At 35.3% G+C, this 24,612-nt stretch overlaps 1 protein-coding gene across 49 annotated transcripts in view; it reads left to right on the top strand.

Moving 5' to 3' along the window:
* The window catches only part of ADGRL3 (adhesion G protein-coupled receptor L3), an 861,998-nt gene that overhangs the window by 90,470 nt on the left and 746,916 nt on the right, over positions 1–24,612 (top strand). The gene's annotated exons all lie outside the window — the stretch shown is intronic.

Below are 24,612 nucleotides of genomic sequence, written 5' to 3'. Positions count from 1 at the left end.
TTAATTTCATGTTTATCCAGTGGCATGTTATGATTTTTCAGTTTCTCATACTTCTAGATAAGAATAATGCAATATATTATAAATGCAAAATATTAAACATGAATGAGCTATTAAAAATGTGAATGATTTTTTAAAAAACTGGATTGCTATCTTTAAGTCACTTGTGGTCACTAGTGAAAATACTAATCTTGACTGAAAGGGTAAGTTACAAATTGGTGAAGGAAAGATTACTGCCTATGCCATTATGGTTCCTTATTAAGACATTTTCGATGTTTATTTTCAGTTTTAAAGAACTTTGCTATATGTATTTTGAATTTTAAAGGCCTAAGATTTTGCCTGGATCAATACACACACACACACACACACACACACGCACACACACACACACCCCTCTGTGTCCATGGATTCCACATTCATGAATTCAACCAACCAAGAATCAAAAATATTTGGGAAAAAAAATTGAAAATAACAGTACAATGATAAAAATAATACAAATATAAAACAATACAGTGTAACAATGATTTATGTAGCATTTACAATGTATTAGGTATTGTAAATAATCTAGAGGTGACAAAGTGTATGGGAGGATGTACATGGATATATGCAAATATCACAGCTTTTTATATAAGGGAATTAAGCATTTGTGAATTCTGGTATCCTGGAGTTGGGGGATGGTGGTCCTGGAACCACTTCCTTGGATACGAAGGGAAGACTATATATATACATATATATATAAATAAAATATTTATTTATATTTACATGTATAGAGAGAAAGAGTGAGAGAGAGAAAATGAATGAATGGTTTAATACAGAAGCTGAACAATAGTTTCTCATGGAAAGTATTAAATTGTCCTTATACTGTTCTTAGTTTATAAAAAACTGCTGTTGAGACAGAAGTATTAATATAAAATGGAGACATTCTATATGCGAAGAAGAGTGTAATTATTATCACATTTTGGGAGAATATTTTGTTACTGTTACATCTAGTATGCATTCTTTAGGCTGGGTCTTTACATTTTATGGTATGATAATTTTTACAGGCTGATGTGTGCACTGCTTTTCTTTGTTGAAAGTGTCCATTTTAAGCAATGATTTTTTAAAAAGTCATGGCATTTTTAATCACTATTAAAAGGAAGGAGAAAATATTCCACATATTATGGGAGAACAAATGAGATAGAAATTGTGTACCACTCATTGATGGTATAAGGTTTGTAGGGTCAAAAGTATACAGCAACAATTAATACTGAAGTCAGCATGAACCTCAATAAATAGAGCAGGTGCAACTTATAGAGGACCTAAATCACTTCATAATTAAAACTATAACCTTAAGCCTTCCTGAAACATATTCCTTTTCCATTAGGGCTGAAGTATAAAATATCCTGGGAAAGACAGTAAATTTAATTTTGTGTGTTTACTTCAACGGGAAAGTATTCTAAATGTGATGATAAAAATGAGTATAATAACAAAACAATCTCTGGGAGTTTTGAGGCTATAGTTGTGAAACTAGTAATATTAACTACAACTTATATGAAAGAGACTGATAGTGTCTGGGAACCAGATTATTGTTCAGCTAGGTAGCTAGCTTGTACATGCATGTTATTATCTTTTGTTTATATAGAAACATGCCACGTGTGTATGTGTAACTGTGTATTCATAATTTGGACTTTAACTTGCCAGTTTAAAGACTGCCAACAGTGCATATGACTGTGCTATGCATCTGATGCATGGTCGTACTAGAGTGAATAACACAAATACCAGAGCATCTGTCTGGGGGCTTTCTTTGTCAATACCAAATTTAGAGACCTGGAGTCAAAGAAAGAAAATCTTGAAAGCCATTGGGAAGCTGGAAGGCAGGAAATAATCTTGTTTGCAAAGGTGGAGATCTTAGATGCTTTTTATGTTCTTTTTGATGCCTATTCTCAAAATGTTCGCCTTCAGATTGCACCACTGGGAAGGCAAATAGAACCTTCTTGACCAAAACTAAGAGTGATTTTTAACAAAATGCGTACCTGAGTGGCTTGAGTATATCTTCTGAGCTGTAATTTCCTAAGATCGCCTGTCCAATTTGAGGCCCCAAAGGAACATAAAAAGGGATTTCACAGACCATTCAGGTTAATCGTCGTCTTTGCTTCCTCTGTTTCAGTCCCACCTATAGCTAGTTATCAAATACTGAACACTTGCCTTAGCAGAGCAGGGCTGAGCAGGGAGCAGTGTTGGTGAACTGCTGAGACACGTTGTGTAGCAGCTGGAGGTTTTGTGAAGTGGAAGACACCAAAGTCAACCTCAAGTTCTGAGTGTATTGAGAGGAAAAGAGCTGGGAAACAGACTCACCAGAAGGAAAAGCGCAGACACAGAGAGTGGAGAGTATACGATTCTCTTTCCTCTTTTGTGTTTTAAACCATCATTACCACAGCCTATTGATAGGGATCTGCATAAAACATGATTTCTGCTAGGTTTATATTAAATATGGTTGTTGAACAAAGCTTTCTTGATTTTGCCTGTAAACCCTATGATTTAAAAGCAGTTGCTCACAATTCTAAAATGGATTTATTTTCATGCTCTCACAATGATATCAAAACTGTACTTTAACTGTAAATGGAAATATATAAGTAGCTGAAGTACTCAGATTTCAGACTTATGACTTATTTTAGTTATGATATACACAACTGTGCTGCATATAATATTAGTAAATGCCTACTTATGTGTTCCATGTCACAGCTGCCTTTGTTAATCAGAAATTAATAGATTCAGATGACAGTGTTTTGATTAATGCTACATTTGCTGATAATACATAGAATAAAGCATAGAATATTTGTAAACTCACTTTTTAATAAGCTAATCCAACTACAAATCTGTTAATGAGAATTCTGATATAGCAAGCAGTGAGCTTTGGGGAAAGGTCAACCAATGTGGGAATAGATTTAAATCCTAGCTCTGACCTTCCTAATTATGTTACCTGGAGCAAGTAACTAAATCTCACTCTGCCAGTTTCTCCACTTCACAGATGTGAAAAGCTCTCTTGTGGGTTTTAGGGATAAAATAGGTAATGAACTTAAGAGCTTTGCATAGTGACTGAAACATACTGTAATTTATCCCTTCTGAGACCTACACTGGTATGGACAGTCCCCAACTTACAGTGGTTCAAAATGATTTCTGACTTTATAATGCCACGAAAGTATACACATTCAGTAGAAACCACTTTCGAAAATACTTCGAAATTGGAATTTTGATCTTGTTCTGAGCTAGCTGTGTGCAGTAAGGCACTCTTGTCTTGTTGGGCGGCAAGCTGCAGCTCCCAGTCAGCCCTGCGATCACGAGGGTAAACAACCTTCAGGTCCAGTGTGTTTCCAGCTGAGTACATGTGTGGTGAGTACCCATAGCACAATTCCGTTTTTCACTTTCAGTACAGTATTCAATAAATTACATAAGTATTGAGCATTTTATTATAAAGTAGGATTTGTGTTAGATGATTTTGCCCAACTGTAGGCAAATTTAAGTGTTCTGAGCATGTTTAAGGTAGGCTAGGCTAAGCTATGGTGTTCTGGTGGGTTAGGTGTATTAAATGCATTTTCAACTTATGATATTTTCAACTTAGGCTGGGTTTATTGGGACCAAACCCTATTATAAGTCGAGGACTATCTGTCTTCACATTTTAACATATCTGAAATTGGATGCATCGTGGTAATTGATAGTGCATCAGTTTAATTGGCAAATTATTTTTCTTACTGGTACATAAAATAATGATGTTCTGTCTTATAATCAGAGGCATCTTATCATTGTTGAAATATGGCTCATAAAATGGCATATAAAATAATGTTCTGCCCTTTGATTAGAGGCATCTTAATATCTCATCAATATGGAAATAAGCGCTATTACTGCCCCTTACTTTACTGTGGAACTGTTATTTGGATCTGTCAGCCATTGTTTAATATTAATATTTAATATTGCTCTCTGGGACTCAATGTAAACTCCTTTTGTGGTCTTCAAATTAAATTTTACACACACACACACACACACACACACACACACACACACACACACACACAGTAGTCCCCATTATTCGCGGCTTCACTTTCTGAGGTTTCAGTTACCTGAGGTTAGCCATGGTCTTAAAATACTAAATGGAAAATTCCAGAAATAAACAATTCATATGTTTTAAATTGCCTGCCATCCTGAGTAGTGTGATGAAATCTCACGTTGTCCTGCTTTGTCCCTCCTGAGACATTAATCATTCCTTTGTCGAGTATCTCTAAGCAGTCTGTGGGCCCCATCCTTCCATCACTTAGTGGCCGTCTCCATTATCTGATGAACTGTCAAGGTATTGCAGTGCTTGTGTTCAAGGAACCCTTATTTGACTTAATAATGGCCCCAAAGTACAAGAATAGTGATGCTGGCACATTGTTATAATTTTTCTATTTTATCACTTGTTACTGTTGTTAATTTCTTAAGGTGCCTAATTTATAAATTTACCTTTATCATAGGTATATATGTATAGGAGAAACACCATGGTATATATAGGATTCAATTCTACCTGCAGTTTTGGTATTTGCTGGGAGTCTTGGAACACAGTCCCTGTGAATCGAGGGGGAATGCCTGTGTATATATAATTAATAAAATAGAGATCTAGCAAATATCAAACAAGTATAAAAGTACTAAACTTTTTGAAACTGAGCAAGTTAATAATTGTTATGATTTAGTTAAATATATTTTCATACCTCATCAAATTTCCTATAAAACAATTGATTTCTGTATAATACTTAGGAATTTTTAAAAAGTAAGAGCGGGCTGGGCACAGTGGCTCATACCTGTAATCCCGTCCAGCATTTTGGGAGGCAGAGGTGTGAGGGTCACTTGAGCCTAGGAGTTTAAGACCAGCCTAGGCAACATAGGGAGACCACTGTCACTACACAGATTTAAAAAAAAAAAAAAAAAGAAAAAAGTCCAAGGGTGGTGGCATGTGCCTATCATCCTAGCTACTTGGGAGGCTGAGGCAGGAAGATTGCTTGCGTCCGAGTGTGAGACTTCAGTGAGCTGTGGATCGGCAATAGAGTGAAATCCTGTCTCAAAAAATTAACGCAAAACAAAAACACAAGCAAGAGCACAGTATGACATTGATAACTGAACCTTTTGCTATATGTTATGTGTTTTAAAATTGAAATTCTGTGGTTTCTTATCTAAGGTAAATTGATTTTGGTGGCTGCATAGTATGAATGTGTGCAATTTATATGTGTAGTACAAAAAAGGTATTTAAAAATAGACACTAATTTTTTGGATAAGAAACAAAAGCAAAGCTAACTTAATAATACTGTTTTTTCTGTTGCTGTGTCAAATTATGTGATGAGGGAGACTTGTGTCGGAGTGCAGCGATGAAAAATCAGAATCAGAACTTGACAGGTTGAGAGTCACAGGAAATGAAACAGAAGGCTGAGTGACTCTTTACTCAGAACAAATCTCTCAGGTTAACTGAAAGTCTGGGGATGGGAACAAAGACAAATTTATTGCCCTTTCATGGTAAATGTCTGCAAACCTAGGCATAAGAGAGCCTTTGATGCCCTGGTGTGCCTTTCAGCAGATTTGTAAATTCAGTAGATATGTGAAATAAAAATCAGCAGTTGCCTTGCCTTATATTTTGATAGATAAATTGCTTAAGGATTTAAAATCCATGCACAGTATGGATAATAGATACTGGATTAGAATTAAGGGATTTATTTAGTCTCCTTTTCTCAGAAAATCAAGATTACTTCATGTCAAAACAGTGTTGTCAGAAAATGTAAATAGCAAAAGGCTTTACCTGAAACTTCATTTGGAAATGAAGACTCTCATTTTCAAAATATAGTATCATTATAAGATATGATATTGTGTACTTTTATTTCTGAAAATAAGCACCTTTACACAAAGCTAAACACCTTAAATTATATTTATAAAATATTACTTCGTGAAAGAAGCAGTGCTCAAATATGTGATTAATATTTCCATTCTTTGACTCACTTAATTTTACGTTAAGTGTATCATGAAATTAAAAATGTGTTACTATGATATATTTGACATACATCATATTGATACTATTTGAAAACGGTCACTATTTCAAAAGAGAAAGATCACTTTTAGAGCAGTTGACACTCCCCCTACTCCAAAGATATCATAAACAACAAAAAATAGTAGATCAATGTGTAGCACATTGTTATAAATACAACATTATTCCAGTCATTATATGTTTCTTAATAAGAGCAATGAGCCTATTTCTGTGTTTGATGTTGTCTGTTGCACTTTTTGATTGCATAGGTAACAAGTTTATTTTACAACTGGTCTGTTTTTAAAATAGATAATTCTGATCTCAGCTACATTTAAAAACATTACTAAATAGATCCCAGAAATGTTTTTTGAAAAGAAAACCTTTTTTGGGGTGTCTGTGTGTCTCTTTCATTGCATTGAACAGACAGCTACCTAATCAGTTTATTAGTTTGCATATGCCTCATATAATATATGCTAAATTGCCGATTTCAGTCTTTATCAGTGGAATGGGGACGTATCTATACTTTGAGGAACTATGGGAAAAATAAAGATGTTGAAAATAAATTTTTAATTTATTGATGATTATAAAAATGTGCATTATTTTTAGTTTTTGCCTTGAATTTCTGTAAAGTTTTAAGGAACAGTACTTATTTTTAACAAAAGGTTTTTTTTTTCCTGGTTTTTACTTGAGTCATATGACTTTAATTGAAGGCACAAGGTATCCTGGAGATGAGGAGGGATTTTGAATTGGCAGAACTTACTAAATTCCCACCTTTTTCTTTTTTAACCCTAAAATATTCTCTTATTTTTGATGCAGGGTTTGTTTTAGTTATCTCAAGAGATTCTTGTGTTAAATGAAATACTCTCTGGAATGTTACTTAGTACTACCACTACAACTGTTACCACCACCACCGTCACTACTGTCGCCACCACCACCACCAGCATCATCACCATCACCACTGCCACTACTACTACTGACCACTATTACAGTATCATTTGCGAGACTTCCTGCTGTGTGTTTTACCTTAAGAAGCTTATATAATACTTTATTTTATTTTATGTTTCCATCCTTTCACTCTAAGGCAATTATATAATACTTTAAATAGCCATTATATACATAAGGAAACTGGAGTGAAAGAAGAATCAGGTCTTCAAGATTATACAACTAGTATATATAACATGCAGGAATTTTAGTTACTGTTTATTTTTTCATGTATTATACTTTTGTTACTAATTAAATTGAGTATGTTTTAATTATCAAATATTGTTAAAGTAATTATTAACCTCTCTGTGTAAAAGTTATTTAAATTGTTATTTCTATATGCTTCCCCCTCGCCCCCCAAATGCATGAAGATACAACTGTCATGAGAATATCATAGTAATATTCAAGGGAATAGAATTAGATTAATTTCATTTATACCATGTTAACCAGCCTACGTTTGTGGTCCCTCTAGTTGGGCAATTGTGCTGCTTGCTCAATTGTGCTGGTAGAGATAACCCTTAATTCCTCCTTATCCAGTTTTTGAATCATTTCATTAAACAAAAGCCTTTTTGAGTCTTCTTTTGTTGCTGAGAACAAATGATTAGATTTTAGGAACTGTAGCTACTTTTGTTATTCACAAATTCCAGAGCCTTTCAAAATTTATCATTCACATTCTCTGCTCTGCACACAATCAGTCATTATGTCAGCAGCTGCCCAGGGAGGCTTACTTCAATTCATTCAGCCAAATAATGACGATCAGGACAACCATTTCTACATTAAAAATAATAATAAAATAAAATCCTTAAACAGCAGAGTGCTTTACTTCTGTAGTTAAAAAATTAATTACTTATATTCAGTAGAAATCCCATTGTACGTTTTGACAGGTAGGGAAAAGCAGTATCTGTGTTGAAAATTAATTGATTAGATTGATATGTTTTAATAATAGAGAAGGTTATAAAGGGTTCCATTTCCAAATAAATGACTTCAAGTGATTTATTAGAGGCTACGATAACTTAATCAGATGTTGGCTTTTCATTTAGTAGTTTAGTGACAGCAATAAAAAATTGTACCATTTGAATAATTATAAATTTTGAAATACCTTTAATGCATGCAAGAGTCTACTTTTGCAAATGAGATAATAAGTACAGTAAATATTGAATATTTAGCTTGCTTTTAAATACATAATGCGTCTGTGATTAAATTAGAAAATATTTTAAATTTCAACTTGTTTTCCTCTCCATCTTTCTGTCTACATGCCCACCCTCCCCATCTTCCCCCTCTTTTCTGTGATGTGTCTTTCTTAGATTTCAGTGGCATCGTTCAGAACATTGAAATAACACTTCACATATCACAAGCAAAGCATAAGTACAAATATTAATTTATACAGCATCATAGTGAGGCTGTGTCAGGGACATGCATTCATAGAATTCCTTTATTTAACATCAGGTTCTCGTTATTTTAAATGTCTTTGATTGTGTTATTCCATACTAGTGTCTTAAATGAAAGCCTGCGTTTTTTGTCAGCATCCTCAGTTAATTTCTTTCTTATTCTAAAAATAAAGAAAATGAGATGTAAATGCTGACTCAGATTATCAGTTTGCTGGCAATTTGCTTTTAAGTCACATATGGAATTAGAGACATCAATCTATGCACAATGTTGCCACCTTCTGCTGAACACTTTACATCTTTGAAAAGATCTGTTTTGCTTTCAGAGTCAGCATCAACTTAAGCAAATGTGGGGCTTTATATTAATTTAAATTCAGTTTTGGTTAAAAATAAGACGTTTATGTCACATGACCCAAAGAACTGCTTTCTTTTACTTTGGTATATGTGAGGGCTATTGGTAAGTATCTGAATGTAACTCTTTATATAAAGATTTATGTTGTACATTTTCCCAGTTCTTGGCAAAAGCTTAATAATTAACAGTTCACAGTTCCCTAGCAAGTCTGATGCAATAGAAATGCTTTTCTAAAAGATTACCAAGAAAATTTAACTTTTAAAGTAGAATATATGCCATCTATTATTATTATTACCTTTCTGGTTTTCACTTACTGTCTTATTTATTATCAGATATTGAAATCCAGTTTTCTTTTTATAGACAAGCCATAGCTGTATGTTGCAGAGTGGGCTTTTTATAGGTTTAAGAATATACCCAATTTACACTTGTTAATAATAAATAATTCTTACAATTTTCTTGTATTTTACTTATTGAGATGATTAACTTATTGGAAATTCATGTTTACTGAATAACTCATTTTTCATATATAATGCCAGTATCTTATCTCCAAGTAATCCCAGGTTACTGGTATCATGGCCTTCATTCAATGTTTCAATACAAATGTGTCTAAAGGGTTGCTTGGATTTTGCAAATACTTTAAAATCTGCCAGACAACTCTACATGATCTAAATGCATAAATCTTGCAAACAAATCTGATTCAGGATTAATATCAAACTGGAATGGGCCAGTCTAATGAATGCCAAGCTTAATGTACAATCTATTTTTTGAATAAATCATACTGGAAAATTGCAGAGTGTGTAAATTACATAGCCATCATAAATCAATATCCTTTAGATTGCTCTGCCTTGGATAAGGGGTAGCACTGCAGAGGCCATGACATACTTGAAAATGAATGAGAGGAAAGCAGTTAAAGTGAGAAAGGAACACCTATTAAGGACAGGAAATGCTCAGAAAATTACTATAAAAGTTGAGTACACAAATTACATGTCTCTGGGTAGTGGTTATTTTATGTAGAGTGTGTGGATGAATGAGATGGCTCATGCTGGTCTTCACTATATGACTGCTCCAGGACTAAGATGTTTGAATCATTCTCTGCAAGTTTGTCCCTAATGCTTAAGAATGAGTTTTGTTTTCTTTTCTTTCTTTTTTTTTTTTTTTTTTTGAGACAGAGTCTCGCTCTGGCACCCAGGCTGGAGTGCAGTGGTGTGATCTCAGCTCACTGCAGGCTCCGCCTCACGGGTTCAAGCAATTGTCTGCCACAGCCTCCAGAGTAGCTGGGATTACAAGCGCCCACCACCACGCCCGGCTAATTTTTGTATTTTTAGTAGAGACGGGGTTTCACCATCTTGGCCAGTCTGGTTTTGAACTCCTGACTTTGTGATCCACCCGCCTCGGGCTCCGGAAGTGCTGGAATTACAGGCGTGAGCCACTGCGCCAGTCCAAGAATGAGTTTTCTAAATTCTAGCATAAAATAATTGCTTAAGAAAGATTTGGAAGTCATTGATAAAGCTGCAGATTATGGTCTCTGTTCTAATCTCAGTTCTGTATAAAATATTGACTTGTCTGGAAGATACTAGTAATTAATCTGTTTAAAGTATTTCACCTGGGACTGCCATTTTATTATAAATACACAAACGACCTTGCAATTCATTTTCCATTTTTATCGGCTAAATAAAGAAAAATATTAGCCAGCAATGAGAAGATTGGGAATTTAAAGTATCACTTTAAGAAATATTGTCTGTACTGGCAAAACAAGTTTTACGAAGAGATGTGAACACTTTTTAAAAGCTTTTTCACAGGATCATATTAACTGCCAGGAAGTTTTGCCAAACAGATTTTAAGGGGAAAATCAGGCTATCCTAACTGTCCAAATGTTTTCTCACGTTTCAAGCAAGCAGCTGCTGGAAGTTCCTGCCAGTAGTAAACCTTTCAGGCAGAATGTGAGCAGCTGCCAATCTTGTGTCAATATTTTAAACACACTTAGAACCATCTTAACTGGTGTAAAAAATTTCTCTTTCCCCCAAAAGGGCCAACAGATATCTCTTTTTGATGCTTTGCCTTCTTTTACTCTTCTAGTGGTGACATAGCAGCAATTTTTGTAGAAAAAGATTTTTCTGGAATATTGGGAATAAGAACAAATTTCAATTTGTCCATGGACAAGGACAAATCTGAAATAACAACACTAAAAAGAACATAAAAAATTGTAATCAATGAGTAGTTCAGCAAATATTTCAGTGGTGAATTTTAGTGCTATTACTAGAGCTTAAAAAGAAAAAAATAATCAAAGCCCAGAATTTAATCTTTGGAAACTTAAGATCAGGGTTGGCAAAGGCAAGAAATAACTTCCTAGAAATCAGTTCGAAGGGATCTATTAAACTGGGAATAATTGTCTACTTGACTCTTACATTATAATACAAAGTTTATATTATAATCCCTGGTCTCAAGAAGTTATTTTTAAGGTAGATGAGAATCAGAGTGCATGGTATTATTGCAGAAGTGGATTAAAAGGATAAAAATGGCAGAAGATTGTGCTTGAGACCTGATCAGATGAATTTTTGTTTCCTAGATTAGGTGGGCCTTTGATTTTATTGAAAGGGTGATGATGGGCAATAATAGAGTTAAAATGATGAAGGAGAGAGGTGGGGGAACAATAAGATGAGACCAGTGTGTTAATAAGAGACCATGAGTTTGTTTGGAGAGTGAGAATTCACAGAGACCAAAGAAGGTGAAGTGAAAGGCTACTACTAGTGGAGCCTTTGAAGCAAATGGTTTATAATTTGTTCTGTCTTTATGCTTTTATCTAAAAAACTAGGTATTGGATTTTTTTTTTAAATTAAAAGTTGAACAGTGTGTGGAACTGAGCATTATTTACTTTAATCTTTCATTTTCTCTTTTTTCCTTGTCCTTCTATTTAGACTAATATTCTTTTGTCATAGATGTTTTTAAAGATTTAACTTCACTCCTAAAGTTTTGTGATATTTTGGTTATTCAGGTTCAAAATTGCTAACATTTTTCATTATGCATATTAATATTTTAAAATACCCAGAAAACAAAATTCTAACTCATTATTCATTTTAGATTGAGATATAACTATAAAGTAGTGTAATTTTTAAAAACCAAGTACCCAAGTTAGAGTAATTAATGCAAATAAGGCACATTTTACAAGTAGTCATCCTGGAAAACTATATACTTATTCCAGTGATGAAGATATATTAATGAATCATTTTTGAAACATTTCAGTTGTATTGTCTTTATAATTAGGAATAGATAAGAAAATAAATTTCATTGCTTTGCTGAAAACTACATGGACTATTTCTTTCTGTCACTTCACCTCATCGGGCTTGGCTTCAAATATATTAGGACTTTCCAAAAAAATGAAATCCATTCACAAAAGACGGCAGTATACTATTAAATATAATATAGACATCATTGACACCTCCAAAACGTTAGTGAATTAATGAGTACAAATATCAACTCATGTGACTATCCAAATTTAGAACCATTGTTGATAGAATTAACACACCAAACATTTGCTTTTTGGAAGAGTGGTTTGGATAACTAATTGCAAAGTAGTTTTACTTTCAAAGACTGGGAGATACAATGCCTACTTTGAAAGCCCAGTTTTAGCCATTACCAGCTGTGTGGTTTTCAGTGGGCAAATCACTTCATCTTCCTGTATCACAGTTTATTCTTCAGTGAATTGGGAATAATAACCTTATAGGTTGTAAAGATTGATGACTTAGTGCATGCGAAGTGCTTAGAATGGTGCCCTGCACATGGAAAATATTACCTAATTGTTGACACTTAATAAGGTGATACAGATAACTCTGGATTTGCCAGTTTTTTTTTCTTCACTAACAAAAGTAATATTAAATGGCCTTTAAAAATGTTTTTACCTGAAACTAGCTGTGACAGAAACGGTTTCTGGAAAATATCATTATGTGACTAAAACTGTCATTTTTTTAATTGTTTGAAATCTTACACTTTTGTAATAAAGAATAATTGGTTAGATGTTTATACATTGTACATTTCAGGTGGCATCATTAAGTGTCTGAAAAGTGGGATTTTTAAAGTTAGTACAGCTTTCCCTCTCAGGATTTTAAAATGTTTCTGCGTTCTCAAACATTAGTGGTGAATTTATGAGTGGTTTTACAGACTCTCTAGTACAGTTTGATTACTTCATTCTATTTTATAAATACCAAAGAATGCACACCAATTTTGAATGGTTACACAAAACACAAATCTGACAGAAAAATGAAGCTGTATTAAAACTTACACAAATCACAATTTAAAGATACACATTTAAATACAACCCAGAATCTCTGTCCTATTCACAAGGCATCCTGTTCAGTATTAGGAGATAATAGATACCTTGTTTTTTCAAGGGTGTGAACATGTTTATTCTCTGACTTGGGTAGCAGCTGTGACTGCTGTGCACAGATGTGATAGCACTCCAGGTAAATGAGAGATACAGTGTTGTTTGTGTAGCAGCTGCTGATAATTGTAGAATATTTGTGCAGTAGCCCACCTATGTTGCTTTTCTGCTGATTCATAGAGGTAAAGACTTCATTGTGTGGATTGGTTTTCCCTTCAGGTAATTGATTCAATCTTTGTTTCTCATTTTGTAGTGAAATGCATTTGATTTTAATCCAGTAGTTGTGCAATTCTCAAGGGAATACACACCTTGCTATTGTAGATGAAATTCTCTCTATGTGTTTAAGATTGTGAGGCTTTCAGCCTCTTTGTTTATATTATTGACTAAAGTGATTACATACCAACCTTTAGGTTATGCTAGCAAAAAACAAGCTCCTGAATGGCAGCAGGCAGTGAGGAGATGCTCTTTTTTAAAAGGTAGTCTTTATGCCTGAGGTTTTGTACTTTATGCATTCTTACCCTTTAACTGTGTGTGGATGTTTTCTAGCAAAAGTATCCCTGTCATGTTTTTTTCCCTTTCTGGTGTTTAACTTTCACATTTTCATTTTAGGAGAAATTGATTGGGTGAGTATGTAATTCATGTGTGTGTGCGCATTGTGTGTTTTTGTGGTTTCCTTGTGATAAAATGCTTTTGTAGTTCTGATCATGTCTGTTTTAACAAGCTCCTAAGGGTTTTGATTGGTAAAACTTTTCTTGGGTGTCTTCTCATTGATTTTGATCTCATAAATGAGTGTTACTCATGTAGTGAATGCTTACTAAAATCCCAGAGCAGCATGGACCATTGATAGGAAGGTTCTATCCATCTTAAGATAAGAATCACCTAAAGTGATTCTGATAGTCCTAGAAGTGAATCAATTTAGACAGTGTAACACTGGTACCTGCCTTAGAATATGTTGTCTTTGGAGACTACTGCTCAAGATGTAGATAAAGAAAGCAGAGTCCTGGCTTATATTTATAACTAATTAAATTGGAAGAGAAGACTGTTTTATTCAAAATCAAACATCTCATGTTTTGTTATTAATCATAAGCCTGGTGCCTTGCATAAACCATTTGCAGGAATAATTTGAAGCACTGAATTCTTTGGAACAGCAGATTTTGCAAGTGACTTTTTAAAAACTATTTTGAGTCTATAATAAATAAGATACACTATTATCACAACACTTAAATTGTGAATATCTTCCTTGGAAGAATGAATTTCAGTCTAGATTGAGGCTTCTCAGTAGCAACACACATGTATTAAGAGTTTCTACATTATTATATCATTATAGAAAATTTGTAGCATCTTGTACCTCTTCCAAAGGGAGTTCAAGTTTAAAGTACTAAAATAACTGTAGTACATATGGTGTTGTGGAATGGGTTGTAAAATCAGTGAGGCTTCTGTTTATATAAGTAGATGTAGTTGCTGTAGGAAACACTGGAGTTGGAGGGTCTGGGGCAAACCTTTTCTAAATGGACTGGCTTTTACTCAGCTTCAGTGATTGTAGCCTTGAGGAAATTTGGGTTCACTCTTCCTAGAACTTCTGATTTTTTAAGAGAAGTAGAGTATCTATGTTATTGACAAAGTCGGTCCCCCAAAAGATAGGGTCTTTCCCTGTTTTGTGTTGTGAAGCCAATACGTGAAACTGAACTTGAGCGTCAAGCAGTTAAGGCTTTATTTGGTAGCCATGGAATGGAGAAGTGGGAGCATGGCTCATAAATCCACTTCTCCACTCATGAAAGCCAGGAAACCGTAGATATAAGGCATCTTTAATGAAGAAGTTGGGCATTGTAAGCAAGTGGAGGAATATTCATGTCTTCTCTGAGGGTGTATGGAGAACCAGAGTGCTGCCTTCCTTGTTTATGGTTTCTTCCAGTCATTGTCGTTATGATTGCCAATTGTCATGGCACTGGTGGGGGTGTCATTTAGCAGGGAAATTCAATTATAATGAAGTTAGAGATTCTTCAAGTGAGCTGCCTTCTTGGATCCTACCAGTTTTAGCTGGTTTGGTCACAAGGATGAACTTATTTATTTATTTTTTATTAATTAATTAATTAATTTTTTTTGAGACAGAGTCTTGCTCTGTCACCCAGGCTGGAGTGCAGTGGCATGATCTTGGCTTACTGGAAGCTCTGCCTCCTGGGTTCACGCCATTCTCCTGCCTCAGCCTCCCGGGTAGCTGGGACTACAGGTACCCGCCACCACGCCCGGCTAATTTTTTTGTATTTTTAGTAGAGACGGGGTTTCACCGTGTTAGCCAGGATGGTCTCAAACTCCTGACCTTGTGATCCACCCACCTCGGCCTCCCAAAGTGCAGGGATTACAGGCGTGAGTCACCCCACACCGCCAAGAACTTCTAACTGTGGGCTTCCTGTTTCTTAAAGATAAGCAGAGTTAAGATGGGGTAGAAATTCCGTGAGGCCATGTAGGCATTACACTGAGTAACATGTAAATTTCCATGTGAACTTTCCTAGTTTTAAAATGATGGCTACTAATTCAAATTTTTGCTTTTCGATATTTATTTAATGATGCCTGGCTCATAGATGAGCAGATGTGCAATGTCTTTCTGGAAAAGCTTTCATTTCTCCAACTGTAGGATTAGCCTGTGCTTTAAAAAACTGAGACACAATTAATAGAAAATAATATGCACACCTCTTAAGTGTTCTCTTTCATCATTTTTGACAATTATATACAACTATGCAACCACCACCCCAAACAAAATTTAGAACATGTCTCTCACCCCAGAAAGTTCTCTGTTGCCCTATTCCAGTCAATCATCATTCCTTCACGTGTGCAACCATTTTCTAGAACTTTATATTATAGAGCAAAGAAATTGTGTCTTTACACCAAATGAAGCCCAAGGGCTACAGCTACCATTGGCAATCTCCTGCTATAAAGCAAAATAAAATGTACTATCCCTTTGGATGGGATGAAGAGAAGGAAAATAATAATTGTTGGATGTTTTTTGTGCACACCACTTAATTTTATTGAATCCCTGTGTGTAAAAATTTCTGTGAGTTTCAATGCATCATGTTCTAAGTGCAGGAATTGAGGCGCATAATAAATAGGTGACTTGCCCAATCTTAAACAGCTTTTAGCCAAAATGAAAATGAAAAATCAGACCACAGTTTTTCCGATTACTTTTTCACTACTATAAGACTGGAAAGATATTTTGAAAATTAATATAATAATGAAAAATGGTTATTACTACATGATTATGACAATATCTAAAATATTTGACTATATTTTAGTTGACTAACACAATTCTGAGATATTATGTCTAACCTTATGTTCAAATTTGTGAGGTAATTTTTTATCACTATTTCACAGATTTCACAAAATAAATGTTAGTGTTAGTAAGTACCTTGCCCAAATTCACATAGCAAATGAATCATGAGGCTGAATTGAAACCAGGGGCCTTTAACTTTAAAGACTTTGTTTTCATAAAATTACTTTTTTAAATTATATTTTACTGTTGTAAAGTACTGATTTTTATTTTGAGATAAAAGTATTTTTAATGTGTTATTCACTCTGTGACAGATACGTTTGTGAATTGCAAATATCAGCTAATGAACATGAAGTATGAAAGTATGCAAACAATATGGATGTTTCAAAAAGTATCAGAACAAAATGGATGAAAAAGATATGTTTTGCATATAAATGTAATATAATATGAAAAAGTAAAACCAATGTGAGGTGCATTTAAGGTAGATAGCAAATTGTACTGAAGGATGAATTCTATAATCCAGTCATTGGATAATTAGCAATTTGAGTTTTTGTCCTGTTGGTTGGAGGCTGAATAGTATGAATTAATCATATTCTTCCTCTCTGTCATTTCTCAACTAATTGGAAAATTAAGATCATGTTGTCATTTTTAGATTGTTAAGACTGATTTTAAAAATGCTAGTTGCCTCACAAAGCAGCGTTTCCAACTACATCCCCCTAAAATGGTCTCGCCTGCTTATTTGTCCAGGAAGAAGCTGGAGAATAAAGATCTCTCTGAAAACAAGAGCAATACTTGTCCTAGTTACTGGCCACTTGGGAAGAAAAAGTTGCTTATGAGCATGCAGACCTATGAGAAAGGGAAAGGACCCAGAGAGGGGCCTCACCCTGGAGGGGTGACGATCATGCGTTAGCTGTTCCACCCAAAATGAGTATGACTTACTGAAATCTAGTTTCTTAGCAATTCTTCCACTCCTTTGAGAGAAGCAAACACCAGGAGGAGGGAGGGAAAAGTCTCCCACCCTAACACTGTTCCTGAGAATGGAAGGGTTGCTGGAAGTACACCAGCACTTCCCTGGAAGGGTGACAGTGAGAAGAGAGGAAGGGATAAAAGTATCCTCCCTGTATTAATTGTTGCTCATTTTTGTCATACACTTGAGGTTTCAGTTTGAGTGACAGGAAAGTGTTTGTGTGTGCATACTTTAGGTGTTTTTAAGACTTCCTTAGGGCACACTTACTATGCCTAACCTATTTGTTCATTTGAGTCTGCTGCTAGTGTGTTAACTCAGTCTGGCACCATAACTGCATCTGTAATTCACAATAAAATAAAAACCATTAGTAAAGGCATCAGTCAGTAATAAAAATAAAGTCTGCAAAGCTTGTAGTTTAATTAAAAATGGAGGCTGTTGAAAATGAGAGATTAATGGAGTCATAAAGTAGAAAAATTAAAATGCATATGTAAAATGGGATGGAATGATAGTCCTGGAGATATACCTTGTCTTAAACAGGTCTTTGAAACCTTCTCATCATTAGTTTGAAATTTTGAAGGTCATGAAGTTAAAGAAAGAAGAAAGTGCACAATCAGCTTGACTGAACTAGTGATAGGGTTTTACAGTTTACTGTCTTATTTTAAAAATTAGTACCACAGAATATATGATACTATTTGGCCACTTCATTTCATTTTTTCTTTCTTTACAATAAGGTAATATATATGTTTGGCAAGTTCTTCAATTATATTTTTGCTGCACTTGTAGACAAAAGAATTACCTTCGCATTATATGATTTTAAAGTAAGTTTCAAGAGATCAAAATTTACTTTGAGTCATGAAAATATAAAGTTTTAAATGTTACTAATTTCGACTTAATTTTCTAGAGGGCAGAAAATGTTAAGAAAGAAGGGAAGTCACATCTGTTCATTACTTTTTGTAAACCTATTTGAATTCAGTAAATTAAAAGATGGCTTTGTCTACTATGTGGTTCAATATCCGAGGTCAGGACATCTGGTACCCTAATTTGGTTCTCCCCCTGTTATACAATGGGGATTTGGGTCAAGTCATTTAAACACCTTTTTCACTCCCTCTATCAAGCCTCTACAAATTAAAATGCAGCTTAGTAACCCCTGGAGTATGTTACAAGCACCTTATTTACTCATTGCGTATGTGTGAAAACTACCGAGACAATTATGTCCACCGTAATATTTTTCTGTTGCTGTGTAGCAATAATCATCTATCATACTAAAAAATCTATTTCTTATGTATACAACTTTCCTAATAAATTATCTATAGTATAGTAAGCTTTTCACTTAAGAGCCAGAATGTCATGCTTTAAAGAGGTTGGAAGGAAAGAGAAGATAGATTGCTGATGATTTATTGGTTTAGAGTCTTAATTTTTAGATGTGTTCACCAATGGACTTACAGTAGATGGACATTCTCCACAAAAATCTCACTACCACTGTCTTCCACCCAAAAAAGTGAAAGATAGGATTTAGTTGTTCCATAAATCATCTTTCCAAGAAAGCGAGCTGTTCTTGCAATAGGATGGCAGATGGAACAGCTTTTTACCAGTGGGGGGTTTTGTTCTTTGCTGCCAAAGATATTGAGGAAAGAAGAAACTATGCTAATTTATCTATTTTTCTCCTTTGCAAGCAACTTTACATGTATAAGGAACTCACTCACTCATTTTGAGGTCTAAGTTATTATTTTTTGGCACTTGGCACATAGTACAACTGTGTGCTGAATGTATATGCACTGTTTAACCTTTAAACATTAGATATAAATGCAATATACTATTAAAGGGTCTTCTGCTTGTTGAATTTCAAAAAGTCATGAGAAGGTTAAGATCTAGAAGACATTCCAGATAGTCTCTCTTGATGCCCACTTTCTGTGATCATGTGCAGAATATGAAAGCTCTTATAAAAATAGAGACTTTATTTCCCCTAGCTGAAACCCAATAAATGAAAATATATAAAATGGGCCAGGTTTCATTCTGATTAACCACTCAGTGATTATTTATTTATTAAATAACCATGTTTACGGAGGAATAGAGCGCTTAGGCTCTTGGTAAACTCTGCCCAAAGCATTGGTTTCTGACAGATGCACTGATAGTTTTACTGTCTTTCCTGACTTTATATAATGAGTGTTTAAAGGCAGACTGTTTCCTGTCTGTGAAGAACAATACCGATTTTCCATGTTTTGCCAAGGGCATGGGTTATTCCAAGATGTAGTCAAGTGATCAATCCATTGGGACACACAATTATATCCTACGCTTTGGTGCGTTCAAAGAGAATATTTTGGGAGAATTATTAGTTTTCTCAAGCAGTCATATGTGTATTGAAATTGCAAGATCAAATCCAAAATCCTTTGAGCTTTTATTTGGAATAAAGATACCATGTGAAAATGATGAGCACCCTCATTACAGTTACTACTTTCTAAGAAACTCTTTTTCATACCCTGTAAGATCAGTTTTTTTTCTTTTTTAATTCCTTTGTTCCCTTTCCTTTCATCTGCTGCTTTTTACTTGTCCCACTTCAGGGGAAGATAATTGAATCACCTCCGGCTGAGTGCTTGTGGACCCTATAAATTTAATGCCTCTAAATAAATTATGAATGTTACAGAGAAGTCAGAAAGAGTGGAATGGATATATTCCAGTCTAGGTTGTAGTTTCAGATGATTAGTTAATATCTTAGGTGCCTTATATTACTTTGATAGGGAAAAAATGGATATCTAGATCTTAGGCAAGGACATATTACTTTGTGCCAAATTTCAACTCTAGGAAAAAAAAAATCTAATGTTTTGTGAGCTCCTCATCCTGACTGCTGAGTGATGCTGACAAAAACACAAACAAAATCCTAATATTTTTAGTATATTATTCAAGATAGTATAGACTATGCTGCAGTGACAAATAAGGTATTAACACCATAAAGTTTGGTTTCTTGTATTCAGTGCATGACAGATCATTTTCTTGGGTATCTCTTCTCCAAATGGTGATCTGTAGACCAAGATTGTTTCCATTTTGTTGTTATTCCTTCTGGAATATATGGCTTCTACAGTTGCTGTGGACGTATTAGAGACCCAAAATACTGGGAGCTGTATTTGGAAGGCCAGGTCTGCTCACATTTTATAAGCCAAAACTCAGTCATGTCATTTGCAACCTTACTGCAAGGGATCTGGGAAGAGTAATCTTTTCTGTGTATTCAGGAAGAAGAAACAATGTGATGAACGGGCTACACTGCCTCTGCCATAGTTAGTGCTCCTATGAACTCACATAATACAACCCATGCTTTTGCCCTCAGTGGCACTGTCAAATAATGTTACTCACACCTAACTACCTTATGTGTCTTAGTGTTCATAACACATCATTTAAAATTGAGAAGCTGAAGAATGAAGTAGGAGGACTGACAATACCTGACTTCAAAAATTACTGTAGAAGCACAGTAATCAAGACTGTGGTATTGGTGAAAGAATAGTCAGATTCTTATCGTCAAAAAAGCCATGCTTACGGTAATTAAAATACTCTGGATGATACTACAGTGGTAGATTCACATTATTATACATTTGTCCAGACCCATATATATTTGTACACAACCAAGAGAAAACTGTGATAGAAACCATGGGCTTCAGGTGATAAGGATGTGTCAATGCAGGTATATTAATTGAACAAATGTACCACTCTCATGTGGGATGTTAATAATGGGGGAGGCTATGCATCTATGGGGCAGAGGGTATATGAGAGATCTCTGTACCTTCCACTCAGGTTTTCTGTGAAGCTAAAACTGCTCTGAAAAAAATAAAACCTTTAAAAAAATAAATGGAACAAAATAGAGAGTCCAGAAATAGGCCCACAAATATAGTCAACTGATCATTGACAAAGTGCAAAGGCAATTTAATAGGGAGAGGATAGTCTTTTTTAACAACTGGTGCTGCAATAACTAGATATCCACATGAAAAACATAAAAAATGAGTCTAGACACACACCTTACACCTTTCTCAAAAATTAACTCAAAGGTGGATCAAGACCTAAATGTAAAATGAAAAACTATACATATCCTAGAAAATAACATATGAGAAAATCTAGGTGACCTTGAGTTTGACAAAGACTTTTTATACACACAATCACAGTCAGTCCATGGAAGAAAAGTAATTGATAAGTATAATTTCATTAAAATTAAAAGCTAGTAATGAAAAATCTAGTCATATCTGGGAGAAAAATATTTGAACAACACATATCTGATAAAAGGCTTATATTTGAAACATACAAAAACTTCTTAAAACCCAATAAGAAAACAATCCAATTTAAAAATTGGCAAAAGACTGGAATTTACAACTCACCACAGAAGATATACAGATAACAGATAAGCATACTTAACATTATATGACATTATGGAATTGCAAGTTAAACAACAAAATACCACAACATACCTTTTAGAATGACTAAAATCCAAAACACCAACACCAGCAAATGTTGGTGAGGATATGGAGCAACAGGAACTGTTACTCATTGCTGGTGAGAACGCAAAATGGTACAGCCACTTTGCAATATGGTTTGACAGTTTCTTACAATACTCTTACCATACTATTCAGCAATTGTGCTCCTTGATATTTACCCAAATGAACTGAAACCATATGTCCAAACAAAACCCTGCACATTAATGTTTGCAGCAGCCTCATTCTTAATTGCCAAAACTTGGAGGCAACCAAGATATCTTTCAATAAGTGTATGGATAAGCAGACAGTGGTATATCCATACAATGGAGTGTTATTCAGAGATAAAAATAAATAAGCTATGAAACCACAAAAAAAGAGATGGGGACATCCTAAATGCTTGAAATGTAAGCATTAAGTGAATCTTACATTGCTTAGTGAAAAACCCCAGTCTGATTCCATACTGTGTGATTTTACAATATGACATTTTGGGAAAGGCAAGCTATACAGACAGTGAAAAGATCAGTGGTTGCCAGAGGATCATGGGGAGATGAAGAAAGACGAGCACAGGAGATTTTTAGGGCAGTGAGAGTACTCTATATGGCACTGCAATGGCTGATACATGCCACTATACATTTGTTAAAACCCATAGGATGTACAACACAAAGAGTGAGCCCTAATTTAAACTATGGCCCTTAGTTAACAATGTATTGCTATTGGCTCATCAGCAGTAAAAAATGTACCACAGGAATGAAAAATATTAATAGAGGGAACTTTGTGTGTGCCCATGCAGGGGAGAAGGCCAGGTATTATATGGGAACTCTGGACAGTAAGTCCTCACTTAATGTTGTCAATAGGATTTTGGAAACCGTGATCTTAAGCGAAAACAATGTATAACACAACCAATTTTACCACAGAGTAAGTGATGTAAATAAAAGTTAAGTTCCTACAGCATATTTCTGGTCACAAAAGCATTACCAAACTTCTAAATTAAGACCCCCAAATACTTCTAATGTTAAACATTGAAATAAATGTAAACTATACATACATTTAAGAAAGATTAATAAAAAGAAGTACGGTGGTTTTTTACAAAATGATTTTAGTTCCGGGTCTTAGGTGACCAGAGCCTAAACCTAACAGGTCAGAGCACAGACGGGAACGAGCCTTGGCCAGGACACCATCCCATCGCAGAGAGCACTCACAATGATGCCCACACTCACTCAGACTGGGAACCTATAGACATGCCAGCTCTCCTAACGTGCACATCTTTGGGATGTTGAAGGAAAGTGGAGTACCCAGAGAAAATCCAAAAACACGGGGAGAATGTGCAAGCTCCACACAGACAGTGGCTCCTGGCAGCCGGGAACTGATTATTTTTCTCATCAACAACATTTTAATGGAATAACATTGAACAAAATGACATTTTTCAAGGGACTGCTGTACTTGTCTTTTTCTTTATTAATAAACCCATCTAGCACAAACTAACTTTGTTTTATCTGAGTATACCTACTTTGAATTTTTTTTTTTTTTTTTTTTTTTTCTGAGACGGAGTTTCGCTCTTGTTTCCCAGGCTAGAGTGCAATGGTGCGATCTCGGCTTACCGCAACCTCCGCCTCCTGGGTTCAAGCAATTCTCCTGCCTCAACCTCCTGAGTATCTAGGATTACAGGCATGTGCCGCCATGCCCGGCTAATTCTGTATTTTTAGTAGAGATGGGGTTTCTCCACGTTGTTCAGGCTGGTCTCAAACTCCTGACCTCAGATGATCCACCCGCTCGGCCTCCCAAAGTGCTGGGATTATAGGCGTGAGCCACTGCGCCGGGCCCCCTACCTTGATTTTTACCACTGATCCCATGCAGTGGTATGCTTTAGCTCTGCCACTCATGGGAGGTAAAGTCTTCATCATCTTGCTGGCTCGTTGAAAAGTTTTACTTACACAGTTGCAGTTGATTCTATTAGTTTACTTCTGGCCCAGTGATTCTCAAACCCAAGGTTTATTGCCCTTCTGGAGACATTTGGCAATGCCTAGAGATACTGTTGGGTTGTCACAACTTGGGCTGAAGGTGGTAATACTGGAATCTAGTGAGTACAGTTCAGGAAGGCTGCTTAACGTGCTATAATGCATAGGACTGCCTCCCACAACAAAGAAATATCCACTCCCAAGTGTCAATAGTCTTGTGGTTAAGAAATTATGTTTATTAGCTATTTTTAATTGTTGGTTGGAAATTGAATCTGTTATCTGATTATCTGTATCATTCATTAATTCATTCAATGGATACTGGATTACTGCTATAATTGGAAATGGCAATTCATTTTTATGGGTGAATCTGTACATGGGATCTTGATCTAACCTGGGTTATGAAAGAAGGCTACCTAAGGAAGGGACATGTAAGCTGAGATTTGAAGAATAAGAGATAGTGAAATTTGTAATCACAGTAAGGAAGGGTGTGGAGAGGGAAGAGTCTTCAAAGCAAAGTGAACACTCCCTATGGTTGATATGGTTGAGTCTAGACAGGCTTCTCAACGTGGAGAAGTTCTTGTGCAAGTTCTGAATTTGCAGCTGCCCTGTCCATAGGTCCCCTTCCTTACTTGTGATCTAATATTTCGCCCCATGGATGGTAAGTATTTGCTTTTCTACCCCATTTCCAGGACACAGGATTGATTGTGCTTTATAGATCCTGTCGAACTGCTTATAGGAACAGAGTGGAACTTTCAATGTCTAAGCTAGACTAGCCATAAATACCATTCATGGTGGTGAGCCTCAGGATGTTAGGCAAGGGCTCTGTATAAAGTTCCTTCTATGAGGTCAGGAACTAAGCCTGTTAGTAGCA

This window comes from Pan troglodytes, chromosome 3 (assembly GCF_028858775.2).
Source record: "Pan troglodytes isolate AG18354 chromosome 3, NHGRI_mPanTro3-v2.0_pri, whole genome shotgun sequence".
Lineage (NCBI taxonomy): Eukaryota > Metazoa > Chordata > Mammalia > Primates > Hominidae > Pan > Pan troglodytes.
Note: the sequence above shows the minus strand (reverse complement) of the source record. Positions and strands in the feature narration are given on the sequence as shown.